This window comes from Scyliorhinus canicula, chromosome 13 (genome assembly GCF_902713615.1).
Source record: "Scyliorhinus canicula chromosome 13, sScyCan1.1, whole genome shotgun sequence".
NCBI lineage: Eukaryota > Metazoa > Chordata > Chondrichthyes > Carcharhiniformes > Scyliorhinidae > Scyliorhinus > Scyliorhinus canicula.
The window spans coordinates 29,381,782-29,398,327 of NC_052158.1; the positions used below are offsets into that span (position 1 = coordinate 29,381,782).

At 48.2% G+C, this 16,546-nt stretch overlaps 1 protein-coding gene across 1 annotated transcript in view; it reads right to left on the minus strand.

The window, feature by feature from the left end:
• The window catches only part of LOC119975814 (cytochrome P450 2K1-like), a 100,367-nt gene that overhangs the window by 60,312 nt on the left and 23,509 nt on the right, over positions 1 to 16,546 (minus strand). The window lies entirely within an intron of this gene.

Consider the following 16,546-nt stretch of genomic DNA (forward strand, 5'->3'; position numbering starts at 1 on the left):
CTGCGAAGAGAGTGGGGGAGGAAAAGCAAAATCGCGATGGGTGGAGATCAAGCAGCATGGACGCAGTGGTCGCAGGAGCAGCAAGAGTTCCTTAAAAACTGCTTTGCGGAGCTGAGAGCAGATATACTGGCGCCAATGAAGGCGTCGATAGAAAAGCTGGTGGAGACCCAGAAGGCCCAAGGGGCGGCGATTCAAGAGGTGCGGCATAAGCCCTCAGAGAATGAGGACGAGATTTTAGGCCTGGCGATGAAGGTGGAGGCGCACGAGACGCTGCACAAGAAGTGGCAGGAGACTTTTGAGGACCTGGAGAACAGTTCGCAGAGGAAGAATCTTCGGATTCTGGGTCTCCCTGAAGGAGTGGAGGGGTCCGACGCTGGGGCATATGTAGTTACAATGTTCAACACGCTGATGGGCGCGGGAGCTTTCCCGAGGCCCCTGGAGCTGGATGGGGCTCATCGGGTCCTGGCAAGGAGGCCTAAAGCCAACGAGCCGCCAAGGGCTGTAGTAGTGAGGTTCCACCACCTTATGGACAGAGAGTGCGTCCTGAGATGGACAAAGAAAGAACGGAGCAGCAGGTGGGAGAATACGGAGATCCGTATCTACCAGGACTGGAGTGCGGAGGTGGGCAAAAAGAGGACTGGTTTTAATCGGGCCAAGGCGGTTCTCCATCGGAAGGGGGTGAAGTTTGGAATGCTGCAGCCAGCGCGATTGTGGGTTACGTTTCAGGACCGTCACCATTACTTTGAGACGCCAGATGAGGCGTGGACCTTTATTCAGACTGAAAAGTTGGACTCGGACTGAGGGTTTGTTGTGGGGAGGTATTTACTGTATTTTGGGGGTGTTCTTCTTCTGGTTTCGGGTGGGGAAGGGTGAGTGGATATGATGTGGGGCTGTGTGAGAGTGTGGGTGCCGGGACTGTAGGGGCAGGTCCCCGCTGAGGAAGGCCCGGGGTTGGGGAGCTGGGTCGAGGTTGCAGAATATGGAGCTGCGCCATAGGGGGCGGGACCGGCTTGGATGGAAAACGCGGGCTTTTTCCCGCACTAAGGAAGGGAGGGGGTGGGACCTGGGGGGAAGTGCGGTGATTGAGAGCGCACACTGATCGACAGGGGAAGGTGGGGGGATTCCCACACTGGGGGGTCATTGGAATGGCGGGAGTGGCCGGGGTCAGCAGGAGTCAGCTGATTTACGGGAGTGTAATGGGGGGACTAAAATGGCTGGACGGTGATCTGGCTGGGGGAGGGTAGGGGGTGGGGGGAACTGGGTTGCTGCTGCATTGGCCAAGGTGAGCTGTAGGTAGAAGAGGTAGTCGGGGCGGGGGTCCCCCGCCTGGGGGACTGGAGGGTGCGGGAGGCGCGGGCACGAGGCTGGCCTAAAAAATGGGATGGCTAGTCGGCAGCGGTGGGGGAGGGGGGGGAGGGGGGGGGGGGAGTAGCCCCCTGATCCGGCTGATAACATGGAATGTGAGGGGCCTGAATAGGCCGATCAAGAGGGCCTGGGTGTTCGCGCACTTGAAGGGACTGAAGGCAGACGTGGTCATGCTTCAGGAGACACACTTGAAGGTGGCAGATCAGGTCAGGCTGAGAAAGGAATGGGTAGGGCAGGTCTTTCACTCGGGGCTGGGTGCAAAGATAGAGGAGTAGCGATACTGGTCGGGAAGCGGGTGTCGTTTGAGGCGATGAATATTATGGCGGATAATGGAGGTCGATACGTGATGGTGAGTGGTCGGTTGCAGGGGATGCAGGTGGTCCTGGTGAACGTATATGCCCCGAATTGGGATGATGCTGGATTTATGAAACGTATGTTGAGTTGGATCCAGGATCTGGAAGGAGGGAACTTGATAATGTGGGGGGACTTCAACAAGGTGCTGGACCCAGCACTGGACTGGTCCACGTCCAGGACAGGTAAGAGGCCGCTGCGGCCAAGGTGCTCAGGGGGTTTATGGACCAGATGGGGGGAGTGGATCCGTGGAGGTTTGCTAGGCCGGTAGCCAGAGAATTTTCTTTTTTCTCCCATGTCCATAAAGCCTATTCCCGGATAGATTTTTAAATAATGAGTAGGGCACTAATCCTGAAAGTGGAGGGAATGGAATATTTGTCTATAGCCACCTTGGACCACGCCCAACATTTGGTGGAGCTGGAGTTGGGGGAGGAGAGGGACCAGCGCCCGTTGTGGTGCCTCGAGGTGGGACTGTTGGCAGATGAGGAGGTGTGCGGGCGTATCCGGGGGTGTATTCAAAGATACATGGAGGCCAACGATAATGGGGAGGTGCAGGTGGGGTTAGTCTGGGAGGCTTTGAAGGCGGTGGTTAGGGGAGAGATAATTTCCATTAGGGCCCATAGGGAGAAGAGAGAGAGGAGGGAGAGGGAGAGATTGGTGGGGGAGATATTAAGGGTGGACAGGAGCTATGCAGAGGCCCCCGAGGAGGGGCTGCTGAGGGAGCGACAAAACCTCCAAATGGAATTTGATCTATTGACCACGGGAAAAGCAGAGGCGCAGTGGAGGAAAAAGCAGGGGGCGGTATATGAGTATGCGGAGAAGGCGAGCCGGATGCTGATACATCAGCTTCGTAAGAGGGGGGCAGCGAGGGAGATTGGAGGAATTAGAGACAGAGGGGGGAATACGGTGCGGAGTGCGGTGAGAATAAACGAGGTATTTAGGGACTTCTATGGGGATCTGTATAAGTCTGAGCCCCCGGAGGGAGGGGAGGGGATGCGGCGATTCTTGGATCAACTGAGGTTCCCGAGGGTGGAGGAGGAGCAGGTGGCTGGTTTAGGGGCGCGATTGGGCTGGAGGAGCTGGTTAAGCAATTGGGGAACATGCAGGCGGGGAAGGCCCTGGGACTGGACCGGTTCCCGGTTGAGTTTTACAGAAAGTATGTGGACCTGCTGGGCCCGTTGGTGGTGAGAACTTTTAATGAGGCGAGGGAGGAGGGGACCCTGCCCCTGACAATGTCCCGGGCACTATCTCGTTGATTTTGAAGCGGGACAAGGATCCATTGCAATGCAGATCGTATAAGCCGATTTTGCTCCTTAATGTAGACGCTAAGTTGTTGGCGAAGGTTCTGGCTACGCGGATTGAAGATTGTGTCCCGGGGATGATCCATGAGGACCAGACGGGGTTTGTGAAGGACAGGCAGTTAAATACGAATGTGCGGAGGCTCGTAAATGTGAACATGATGCCCTCGGTGGAGGGGGAAGTGGAGGTGGTGGCAGCTATGGACGCAGAGAAGGCCTTTGATCGGGTGGAGTGGGAGTATCTCTGGGAAGTGCTTAGGAGGTTTGGGTTCGGGGAAGGGTTCATAAGATGGGTCAGGCTATTATATAGGGCCCCAGTGGCGAGTGTGGCTGTGAACCGACGGAGGACGGAGTACTTTAGGTTGTACAAGGCAGGGGTGTCCCTTATCCCCCTTGTTGTTTGCACTGGCAATTGAGCTGCTGGCCATGGCACTGAGGGAGTCTAGGAACTGGAGGGGACTGGTCCGGGGGAGAGGAACACCGGGTGTCATTATGTGCTGATGACCTGTTGTTATATGTTGCAGACCCAATGGAGGAGATGGCGGAGGTTATGCGGATCCTTAGGGAGTTTGAGGACTTCTCGGGCTATAAGCGCAACGTGGGGAAGAGTGAACTCTTTGTGGTGCATGCAGGGGACCAGGGAAGGGGGATTGACGAGCTACTGCTGAAGAGGGCGGGGAGGAGCTTTCGATACCTGGGGATACAGGGAGCCAGGAGCTGGGGAGCCCTGCATAAGCTTAATTTGACACGGTTGGTGGAACAGTTGGAGGAGGATTTCAAGAGGTGGGATATGCTGCCACTCTCACTGGCGGGTAGGGTGCAGTCGGTCAAGATGACAGTCCTCCTGAGGTTCCTGTTTGTGTTCCAGTGCCTGCCTATCCTAATCCCCAAGGCTTTTTTTAATCAGGTAAGCAGGAGTATTATGGGATTCGTATGGGCAAATATGACCCCGAGGGTGAAGAGGGTGTTTTTGGAGCGTAGCAGGGACAGAAGGGGGCTGCGCTGCTGAATCTATGTGGCTATTATTGGGCAGCTAATGTGGCAATGATCCGCAAGTGGGTAATGGAGGGAGAGGGGGGCGGCATGGTAGAGGCTAGAGGTGGCGTCGTGTGGGTACAAGTCTGGGGGCGCTGGTGACGGCACTGTTGCTGCTTCCACCGACAAGGTACACCACGAGTCCGGTGGTGGCAGCGACTTTGAAGATCTGGGGGCAGTGGAGGCGACATATGGGTGAGGTGGGGGCCTCGGTCTGGTCCCCGATACGAGTGAACCACAGGTTTGTTCCGGGTAGGATGGGTGGGGGGTTTCGGAGTTGGCATCAGGCAGGGATTAAAAGGATGGGGGACCTATTCATCAATGGGACTTTTGCGAGCCTAGGGCCGCTAGAGGAGAAATTTGGGTTACCTCCCGGGAATGCTTTTGGTTACATGCCAGTGAGGGTGTTTGTGAGGCGACAGGTGAGGGAATTTCTGCTGCACCCAGCACGAAGGATTCAGGACAGGGTGATTTCGGGTGTGTGGGTTGGAGAAGGCAAGGTCTCGGCGATCTATCAGGAGCTGCAGGAAGCAGAGGAGGCCTCGGTGGAGGAGTTAAAGGGCAAGTGGGAGGAGGAGCTTGGGGAGGAGCTGGATGAGGATCTGTGGGCTGCTCTGGGTAGGGTTAATTCTTCCTCCTCTTGCGCCAGGCTCAGCCTAATACAGTTTAAAGTTGTTCATAGGGCGCATATGACAGGGGCGAGGATAAGTAGGTTTTTTGGGGTGGAGGACAGATGTGTGAAGTGCTCGGGGAGCCCAGAAAATCACTCCCATATGTTCTGGACATGCCCGGCGCTGGAGGGGCTTTGCGAGGACTATGTCCAAAGTGGTGAACACCCAGGTCAAGCCTTGCTGGGGGATAGCATTATTCGGGGTATCGGATGAGCCAGGAGTGTAGGAACCAGAAGAGGCCGGTGTTCTGGCCTTTGCGTCCCTGGTAGCCCGGCGGAGGATCCTATTAATGTGGAGGGATGCAAAGCCCCCAAGCGCGGACGCTTGGATTAACGATATGGCAGGGTTCATCAAGCTGGAAAGGATAAAGTTTGCCTTGCGAGGTCAACAGCAGCAGCAACCTGGGGGAGGGAGGGAGGGAGGGGGGCATTTGGTTTTTCTTTTTTTGTTTTGGTTAAACTGGTGTGTGTATTTGTTAAATGGGGGTTATTGTATTTTGTTGGAAATCCCATGTATAATTTTTGCTTGTTTTTTACTTTATTCTTTTTTCTGTTTGGAGTGTTTTGTTGAAAATCGTTGAAAATTTGAATAAAAATATTTTTTTTAAAAAAAGGTGATTGATAAGAAGGGGCCAGATGTCTTTGAAGAATTTACTTGTGTGGGTAATGTTTACTCATGTATATCAGGAGGAGCAGGTAAAGAAGTCACAATTTAAGAGATACAGGAGCTAGTCAATCTTTAATGGTAAGAGATGAGGAATTATGTAGTTTGGGAAGAATGTTGCCAGAAGAGGTGGTAATATGTGGAGTTCAGGGTGAGAGGAGTAGCGTTCCATTGTATAAGGTAAGGTTGGAAAGTCCAGTGAAGAGTGGTGAAGTGGTCGTAGGAGTAATAGAGAAACTATCTTGTCCAGGAATACAGTTTATCTTGGGTAATGATATAGCTGGATCACAGGTGGGAGTGATGCCTACCTGGTCGATAAGCCAGTGGAAGTGTTGAAGGACGAATATCCTGGGATTTTTCTGGATTGTGTAGTAACAAGAGGATAAATCGAAGAGTGAAGATGAGGTGGAAGTGCAATTATCAGAAACGATTTTTGATCAAATAGTTGAAAAAGAACAAGAACAGGTGGAGGAAGGGACGGATATTTTTAGTTCAGGAAAATTGGCGGAGTTACAACAGAAAGGTGTAGACTGAAAACGGATATATCAGAAATCATATATGGAAGAGGAATCTGAGAGTATGTTAGAGTGTTATTACCGTAAAAGTGATGTCTTGATGAGAAAATGGAGACCTGTACATATGCAGGCGGATGAAAAGTGGGCAGATGTTTATCAAGTTGTATTACCGGTAGGGTATAGAAAGGAGGGGTTGCGAGTGGCACATGAGGTACCAGTGGGAGGTCATTTAGGGGTAAGGAAAACTCAAGCTAAAATCCAGGAACATTTTTATTGGCCTGGACCACATAAAGATGTAGTTAAATTTTGTTAATCATGTCACACATGTGATAAAACCAGCACCCTTAATACACATTCCAGCATTTGAGGAACCTTTTACAAAGGTCCTAATTGATTGTGTAGGACCACTTCCTAAAGCAATAAGTGTGAATCAATATCTTTTGACTATAACGGATGTGTCTAGTAGGTTTCCAGAGGCCATTCCACTATGTAATATTACAGCTAAAAAGATTGTGGAGGAGTTACCTAAATTCTTTACAAGATAAGGACTACCCACAGAAATTCAATCGGATCAAGGATCAAATTTTACCTCAAAATTATTCAAAGAAGTTATGGATAGCTTAGGAATAAAACAATTAAAATCAACTGCGTGCCATCCAGAATCGCAGGGAACGGTAGAAAGGTGGCATCAGACATTAAAGACAATGTTGAGGGCTTATTGTCACGATTATCCAGCGGATTGGGATAAAGGAATTCCATTCATACTGTTTGTAATTAGGGATGCATCTAATGAGTCAACCAAATTTAGTCCTTTTGAACTAATTTTGGTCATGAAGTAAGAGGACCACTTCAATTGATTAAAGAAAAATTGGTGGGTGAGAAATCGGAAATGACACTATTGGATTACGTGTCAAATTTTAGGGAACCATTAAATAGAGCAGGTGAATTGGCTAGACAACATTTCAAAGTTGCACAAAATGTGATGAAACGGGTAGCGGACAAGAAATCCAAAGTTCGTAGTTTTGCCAATGGAAAAGTTTTAGTATTGTTACCACTGGTAGGGGAGCCTTTAAAAACTAGGTTTTGTGGACCGTATCAGATTGAAAGGAAATTAAGTGAGGTGAATTATGTGGTAAAAACACCAGATAGAAGGAAGACTCACTGAGTGTGTCATGTTAAAATGCTTAAAAGGTACTTTGAAAGGGAAGGAGAGAAAAAAGAGGTTTTAATGATTCCAACTCAAAGTGACGAACCAAATCCAGATGACTGTGAATTTGATATACCGTATATACTCGCGTAACATGCGACTTTTGAGCACCTAATTTGAAGCCTAAATTTCGGGGGTCGCATGATACGCGAGGTACAAAAATCGCGGGTGTGAAGTGCTGGCCAAGATAAGTCAAATGGCATCCAGTAGTCAATGAAACTGTTATACAGGTATTTATTTTTGAACATAATGATATATGAAACAGGAAAACATTGGTTATTTAACATTTATTGAAATGTAAAAACATCATTAAAACAAACTAATGCAGGTAAACTAAAATCCTTCGAATTCGCTTTCATTGTCATCGTCATCGTCAAATAAAGCTTTGAATTCTTCTTCATCGAGGCAGTCGTCATACTGATCATCTTCCAGGTCTTCAATATTTTCATCCTCTTCTCCTGCATCTTCGAATAAAGCATCATCTTCACTTCCATCCAAAGCATTTGCTATTCCACATTTTTAAAATGCTTTAACGATCAAATCGCCATCTATCCCAGCCCATGTCTCTTTTACCCACAAACACAATAGAGCCAAATCCGGAGCCTTCATATTCCCTCCCTTCGTAAATGATTTATCTCCTTCCATCATCCAGTCATTCCACTTCTTCCTTAGATTGTCTTTAAATGGCTTATTGATGGATACGTCAAGCCACCAAGAACGACGCTAATCGCTATATCGGTGTTCGCCTCGCGAACAGCTTTCACAACGGCATCTACTCGATGTGACCTAAACATATCCCAAACAAGTAAACTTTTTTGGCGTAGTAAACCACCTGCTCTTGATTCCCAAACTCTCTTCAGCCAAATTATGCAGCCATTATCGTTCATCCAACCTTTTTCATGGACATGGACAATTATACCACTTGGAAATTTTACCTTGGGCATTGATTTCCGTTTGAAGATGACCATTGGAGGAAGTTTCGTCCCATCTGCCATACACGTTAGTACAACCGTAAAATGTGTCTTTTCATGCCCTGTAGTTTTGATAAAGATACTTTTTTCGCCGACTTTATTAACGGTTGAGTTTGATGGCATATCAAAATTCACGGGTGTCTCATCCATGTTTCCAATGCACGATAAATTATATATGTTAGCTTTGCGATGTTTGATAACAAATCTATAAAAACTTATCACTTTTTCTTCTAATTCTTTGGGGAGTCTCTGTGCAATTTTTGTTTTTCTTCTTATCACAAAGTCATGTCTTTTCGTGAACCGTGTACACCATCCGGGACTTGCAGTAAACTCACGAATGCCCATGTTTCTAGCTTCTCGTAAAGCATAAAGTCTTATTTTAGATCGTGTTATTATGTAACCATTTTCCCGATTTTCGGACACCCACTTTGAGACTTCATCTTCTAACTGCGGCCAATGACATTTCGACCCGCGATTTGCGCATTTATAGGAAGGACTTGCCATCAATTGTTCTTTTTGCTTTCTCCAGTTTCGGACACAGCTTTCTCCGACACCAAACAGGTTTCCAGCTTTAACATTGTTGCTTTGTTCTGCTTCGGCAACAACTTGCAGTTTCCATTTGGCTGTATATTTCTTCGCTGATCTTTTCTCCATTTTTGCTAAGGGTCGATTGTGTCACCTGTTAGGTACCGTGACTGTTTATTATCGGGTTTAGTTCCGTGATTAGAAACAGCAAAACAGCTGTTTCTCATTCGGCAGTTTTAGGCGGAAAGCTTACCTGAGTTTCAGCTGTCATGTCAAAAAAGTGACTCGCATGATACATGAGGTATACCATAAAAGCATGTTTTTGGGCCGAAAATTTAGGGGTCGCATGATACGCGAGATCGAAGGTTACGCGAGTATATATGGTACCTCAAATTAAATTGGAAAATGAGGATGTTCTTAAAAATTGTGATGAATTGTTAAGTTAACTTCCAGAGGAAAAACGAACTGACCTGAAAGAGTTATTGATATCACATGGGCAAGTTTGTAGAGATAAATTGGGAAGTACGAAAATGGCAATATATGATGTATATGTGGGAAATGCTGTTCCTATCAAACAACATCCATATAGACTTCATCCTTTAAAATTGGCACAGGTTAACAAAGAGATCGAGAGTATGCTGAAAAATGGCATAATTGAAAGGGGTTGCAGCCAATGGAGTTCACCCATAGTGATGGTACCTAAACCAGACGGATCCAACGGTTGTGTGTGGACTATAGAAAGGTGAATGCAGTTACAAGAACGCACTCTTATCCTATCCCACGTTTGGAGGATTGCATTGAGAAAGTGGGACAATCTGCTTTTAATTTGAAATTGGATTTACTTAAAGGGCGAAGGAGATTTCAGCTTTTGCGACTCCAGATGGTATGTACCAATTCAAAGTTATGTCATTTGGCATGAAAAACGCCCCAGCCACATTTCAACGGTTAACTAATACAGTTGTTTCAGGATTACCCAATTGTGCGGTATGTATCGACGATCTGGTAGTTTTCAGCCAGACATGGAAAGAGCATTTAAAACATCTGAGGGAGTTATTCGATCGACTTCAGGAGGTGGGTTTGGTGATAAACCTCGCCAAAGGTGAATTTGGAAAAGCCCAAGTCACTTTCCTTGGCCATACAATCAGACAGGGTTGAATGGTCCCACGGGATGTGAAAACAAAAGTTATTGGGGAGTTTCCGATACCCTCAACATGACGGAAAATAATGCAATTTCTTGGTATGAGTGGATTTTATCGGAAATTTGGACCAGATTTTAGCAGATGGTCGCTCCACTGACGGACTTGCTCAAGAAGCATGACACATTCCAGTGGACAGCGGAGTGTCAACAGGCATTTGATGGCCTGAAGGCTGTGTTAACCACTGCTCCTGTGTTAGTCATCCCAAATTATACCAAACCATTCAAAGTGGCTGTTGATGCGAGTGATGTGGGCGTATGTGCGGTGCTTCTACAAGACGACGACGAAGGGCTAGAGCGGCCTGTTGGTTATTTTTCAAAGAAATTGAATTCTCATCAGAAAAAGTATTCGACGATTGAGAAGGAGACTTTGAGTTTGGTGCTGGCTTTGCAACATTTTCATGTTTATGTGACCAGCAATCCGTCTGACACCATTATATCAACTGATCATAATCCGTTGACGTTTTTGGAGCGATTCCAGAATAACAATGCGAGGCTGTTTCGCTGGAGTTTCTTGTTATAGCCATTTCATTTTAAAATAGTACATGTGGCAGGGCGGAAAAACGTGATCACCGATGCTTTGTCACGAATGTGATGAATGGAAGGATTTAGGTGGGAGGAAGAAAAACGAAAAAAAAAATGGACTATATTATTATACCTGTTTGCGTGTGTTGTTTTTTTGAACTGGTAAAGTGTTTAAACTGTGTGCATTTCTTAATTGATGGTGCAAAGGTGAAAAATGAAACCATCTTGAAGTTGATGGTTTATTTTTTTTTTCTTGGGGGAGATGTCATGTGAAAGTACCTTTAAGAAATGAGTATTCAACAAAAGTACCTTTAAGAAATGAAGCTGCTCATATTACTGAAGTGATGTCAGAGGGTGGGGGGAGCTGAGCTCACTTCTGCTTTTTTGAGTTTGAGAACGCAGCTGGGAGTGTCTTTGTGTTTTGCTGTAAGCTGCATGTAGAAACACAGAGCTCGACTGTTGATTTCTGCAATCCAAAGACTATAAATATTTTGAATGTATCATAATGTGCTCCTATTTTTGAAGGTTTGAAATCTTTTGGATGTTTAAGGGAACAGTTTGAAGGATTATTTAGTGTTGTAGACGTTTGGGGTTATCTTTGGAGTAATGGGTGTTAAGATATCCAATATTTGTTTTAAAAAGGTCGCTTGAGTTCAAAGAATAAACATTGTTTTGTATTAAAAATCACTTGTCCATTTCTGCTGTATCACATCTGGAGAGTATGTCGTGTGCTTCCCACACCACAATCTATTAAAAGTTGTGGGTCAGTTGAACTCCATGAAACACTTTGGGGTTCTGTAAATCCGGACCCATAACAGTATAATGGGGCAAACCCTGAGATTCGGGTTGTTCTTGGGGTATAAATTGAATTTAGGCAAAAGCGAGTATGTTATGGTCTCCCCGCCGAGAGTAAGGGTAGGGGTGGGGGGGCTGCCATTTTGTTTGCCAGCAACTCACTTTAGGTACTTGAGGCCCAGAATTGGGGAGGGCTCCGAAAATATAATTTCACTAATTTGATGGGGAGGGTGAAGGCTGATCTGTCGAAGTGGGACAATCTCCATCTGTCGTTGGCGGGTCTGGTGCAGGCAGTTAAATGCATGTTCTTTCACAATTTAGGTCTTTATTTCAGTGCCTGTCGGTCTTTTTATCAAAGTCCTTCAGGGGATGCATAAGTTGATCTTGTTCAGTTGTGGGGTGAAGATGGAGGGTTAGGACGGTGGTTCTGCAGAGAGGACAACAGGCGGAAGGCGGGGGGTGGGGGGGCGGATAGGACTCCGAAACTTACTGTATTCTTATTGGGCAGTTAGAACATAGAACATAGAACAGTACAGCACAGAACAGGCCCTTCGGCCCTCAATGTTGTGCCGAGCCATGATCACCCTACTCAAACCCACGTATCCACCCTATACCCGTAACCCAACAACCCCTCCCCCCCCTTAACCTTACTTTTATTAGGACACTACGGGCAATTTAGCATGGCCAATCCACCTAACCCGCACATCTTTGGACTGTGGGAGGAAACCGGAGCACCCGGAGGAAACCCACGCACACAGGGGGAGGACGTGCAGACTCCACACAGACAGTGACCCAGCCGGGAATCGAACCTGGGACCCTGGAGCTGTGAAGCATTTATGCTAACCACCATGCTACCCTGCTGCCCCTAGTTAATGCGGAGAAGGTGGGGGATTGGAGCAAGGAAGGGAAAGCCCAGTGGGTAACCATGGAGGTGAGCTCATGTAGGAAGTCAGGTTTGCGGGCGCTGACAAGGGCACCGTTTCTAATGGCACTTGGTAAGTATTCGATGAGTCCGGTGGTGTTGGCTGCATTGAAGATTTGGAGACAGTTTCGGCAGCATTTTAAGCTGGGGCTGGGTCAGGGGGAATGCTGAATCGGGGGAAAATCACAGATTTGACCGGGGGAGGATGGATGCGAGGCTTCGGAGATGGGGTGAGAGGGGGATTAGGGAAATTGAAGATTTATTCCTTGGGTGCGATATGCAAGCCGAGTGGAGTTGGAAAGGTTTAGGTACCTGCAGGTTCGGGACTTTGCAAGTAAGATTTTCCCTACAATCCCGATAACAGCGGGCTTTTCGTTGTGGGAGGAGGTACAGTCAGCGGGAGAGCTAGAGAGGGGGGTTGATTCAGCGATCTACAGGAGGATCCTGGAGGAGGATATGGTGTCCATGGAATGGGTTAAGGCAAAGTGGGAGTAGGAGCTGCGGTGGTGGTGGTGGGGGGGGGGGGGGGGAGGGCTTAGGATCTGTGGTGTGAGGTGCTGTGGAGGGCGAATGGCCAAAGGCTCTATAGCCAATGCAAACAACAGTGGGGATATGGGACACCCCTGCCCAGTACCCCAATGCCAAGGAAAGTATCCTAAATTCATATTATTAGTGCGAACACTCACCATCGGCTCCCGATATAGCAGCCGTACCCACGCCATGACCCTCGTTCCAATCCCAAATCTTTCGAAGACCGCCATCAAATAACCCAACTCTACCCGATGAGACGCCTGCTTTGCATCCAATGCCACCAGCTCCTCCATCTCCTTTCCCTCCGCCGGCGACATGATCACGTGGAACAACCTCACATTTGAAAACAGCCGCATTCCCTTCACAAACCCGGCTGATCCTCTCCTATCACCTTCGGGAGATGCCCCTCCAACCTTGCTGCCAGCACCGTTGCCAATCTCTTGGCCCCTACATTCATTAGGGATATGGGCCGATACGACCCACACTCCACTGGGTCCTTATCCTTCTTTAACAGCAGAGAAATCAAAACCTTCCCCACTATCTTTGGCAAAACCCCCTGTTATGTTCTCTATTCTGCTTTACCTGGATGGCTCCGATGCATTGTGTTGAATAAAGAACACAAAGCTTTGTTGACAAACAAAACTATACATTTATTACACTATGAACTAAGATTCGTTCACATTCCTAAAGTAGAAGGATATTGTATAAAACTATGCTATCTCTAACTGACAGAATTCTCAAGGATACAACTGCTCTCTATGCCTGACACTCTTCCAGCTCTCTCCTAACTCTCAACTCCAAATCATCTGATCTAATCCCAGATTCCTCTCGTCACATGATATATATGACTGTTCTGTGGTTCCCTCTTGTGGTAAGAAGCATTATCATTAACTTGTTGACTCTTCACATCCCAGTCAATATACATATCATTACACCCCCTACCTATCGCTTCCTCAAACATTCCCACCATCAGCGGCGCCAACTTGTACTTAGATTTCTTGTAATATTCCACTGGGAATCCTTCCCTGACTGCATCCTCCCAATTTCCTTCTTTACCTCCTGTTCCCCCACCGGCGCCTCCAGCCCTGCCCTACCCACCTCCCCCAGCCTCGGATATGCCAACCTGTCCAGGATCTACCTCATCTCTCGCTTCTCTGCCGGTGGCTCCGACTACACAAAGTCTCATCGAAATCCTCAAAAACTTTATTGGTCTGCTCCGGGGCCACCACATGTTTCCCCATCTTATCCCGCACTGGACAATCTCCCTCGTCACCGCCTCCCTCCAGAGCTGGCCAGCCAACATATGCCCCACCTTCTCCCCATGATCATAGACTGCCCCTGCTACCCTAAAAGGAGATCACCTCCTCCCTTACTGCTGACTTAGAGCCTCCCAAACCACTGACTGTGAAATGTCCCTTGTGCAATGAAATCCCACATATTCCTCGATTAACTTCCCAATCTTATTGAAAAATCTCCGGTTCCCTTACAACCCCACATTCTCCATCCCAGCCTCTGGGGAACCCCATTCTCCAGAACCACATCCAAATCCCAGTCCCAACTCTCATTTTAACCCATCTTTCCGCCTTCACAAACGCCTCCGCTACCTCCACCGTCCCACAGTAGAAGTCTCTCGAGTTATAGGTCGCCCTCAGCTTCACCAGGTAGACCACGCTGAACCTCACACCATTACTATGGAGCGCCAGTTTCACCCAAAGGCTGCCCCCCTTCCCACCAGCTCTACAGTTGAGTCCTGGTATATACGAATACCAGCTCCCACTGCACCTCGCACATTTGTTTCACCCAAATCAGGACCTTCTCCTTGACACAGAATTTGTGAAAACAAATTATGACCACCATTGGTGGCTCATTTCTCTTCGGTGACCGATGAGCCCTGTCCAGTTCATCCAGAGGGTTCTTCCCTCCCAATAACTCCACCAACATCTTTGTGAAGTTCTCAGTTGGCCTTGGGCCCTCTACCACATCGGGCAAGCCCACCATTCTTAAATTCTGCCACCTCGATCTGTTCTCCAGTCCCTAACCTTTGGCTCTAAGACCTTTGTTGGCCTCCACCACCCTCCACAGCTCGTCACCTATCGAGGTAAACTGGTCACTATGTATATACACCCTTCACCTTCTCTCCTTGCTCCCGTACCTCAACCAATGTCTTCAACATTGCCGCCTTCACTGGGGCCATTGAGTCCTCCGCCCAACGTGCGACTTCCACCGACATGCTGCCACTGGAGGTACCTCCCGATCCACTTATTAATCAAGAGCCTATCTATCTCTATCTTAAAAACACTCGGTGATTTGGACTCCACATACCTCTGCAGCAAAGAGATCCACAGGTTTGTCTTAAAGAGCTTAACATCCCAGGCAAAATGAGAGAAGAAATGGCATCCAATGCAGGAAGCACAATAATCCTGGTATAATTTCACAGTAAGTTTGAAGAAAAAATAATATTTAACCTAAGGTTTACCATAAAATAAAGTATTTTCAACAACTTTACGATGGGATGGCATGGTGGCACAATGCTTAGCACTGCTGCCTCACAGCCCAAGGGACCCGGGTTCAATTCCGACCTCGGTTGACTGTCTGTATGGAGTTTGCATGTACTCCCCGTGTCTGCGTGGGTTTGCTCCGGGTGCCCTGATTTCCTCCCAAACATATGCAGGTTAGGTGGGTTGCCCATGATAAAATTGTCCCTGATTGTGCAGGGATGTGCAGGTTAGGGAGGGTTATGGGTATAGGGTGGTGGAGTGGGTCTAGGTTAGGGTTCTCTTTTGGAGGGTTGATGAAGACCCGATGGGCCGCGTGTCATTCTTCTGCAATGTCAAGATTCTAAGGGCTCGATCATAGCCTCGTTGTGCCGGAAAAGCAGCTCGCTGCGCGTGTTGTATCTCGAGAGTCGTTGCAAGCCAGGTAGATCCCGGCTTTCAACGGCCACACTGTGCCGGAAACTCAGCTCGCTCGCACAGCATGGCTGTTGAAAGGCGGGAGACTGCGCTCCCGGGATCAGCCTGACTCGCATGAGATTCAACGCGATCTTGCGAGACGTTGCGATGTGAATCCCGCCCACAATAGGATCACCCTTTAGCAAAACTGCATGTTCGGGCAAGGCAGTAAGTCTCCCTCTAATGTGCAGATTCATGAGGTACCTGAGGCTTTGGGATTCAACCACTTCACCTGAGAGACCTCGGGTGAGCGCCGTTCAGCACTGATCCCCACAAACAGGACCAGGTGCAACTGCATTCGTGGAGATCTCACAGGGAATCAGAAGCCCCCAGTTGCTTGCCGTTTGGCAGGGTGGTGCCCTGACACTGCTGGTGCCGCCAGGGTACCATGGCAATGCCAAGCTGGCAAGCCTGTCACTGCCAAGATGCCCAGGTGGCACTGCCAGCTGGGAGGGGCACTGCCAAGATGCGCAGGTGGCACTGCCAAAGTGCCATACTATTATGTGCATGTGCAATTGGTCCAGGGTTGCTCGGCGTGGGTATTGAGGATGGGGGTGCCTCAGGCTGGACTCGAGCTGAACTCCCCACTATACAAAACTGAGCTGTGTGCGGCGTCGGCCGCGCTCCCCGTTCAGGCCCCTTATTCAATGTGAGCCGTGTTGAATACCCATGTGCTTCTTGGCACAGCGAGTGCCGGGAAACACGCGGCTAAACACGCTTCCTCGGGGACTTTGTTCCCTTTTGGGGCAATCGCACCCTACGTCTTTTCAGGGTTTAATTTGCAAGATCAAAACTCGCACAACATCAATGTTAATCTGCAATTTCACATTGCATTTTTCAGAATATTCAGCAATTAGCACATTGAGGGAGAAACAAGGTAAAAGTTTCGGTCTGACAGATTCTGCCAGCTGTCAGAATCGTCGCAGTTGGGACAGAAAATTTAAATGGGCCAAATTTTAGGAATTTCGGGTCTCGGGTGGGAGTGATCAGAAAATTGCAAATAGTAGTGTTGTCTGATATGATTTA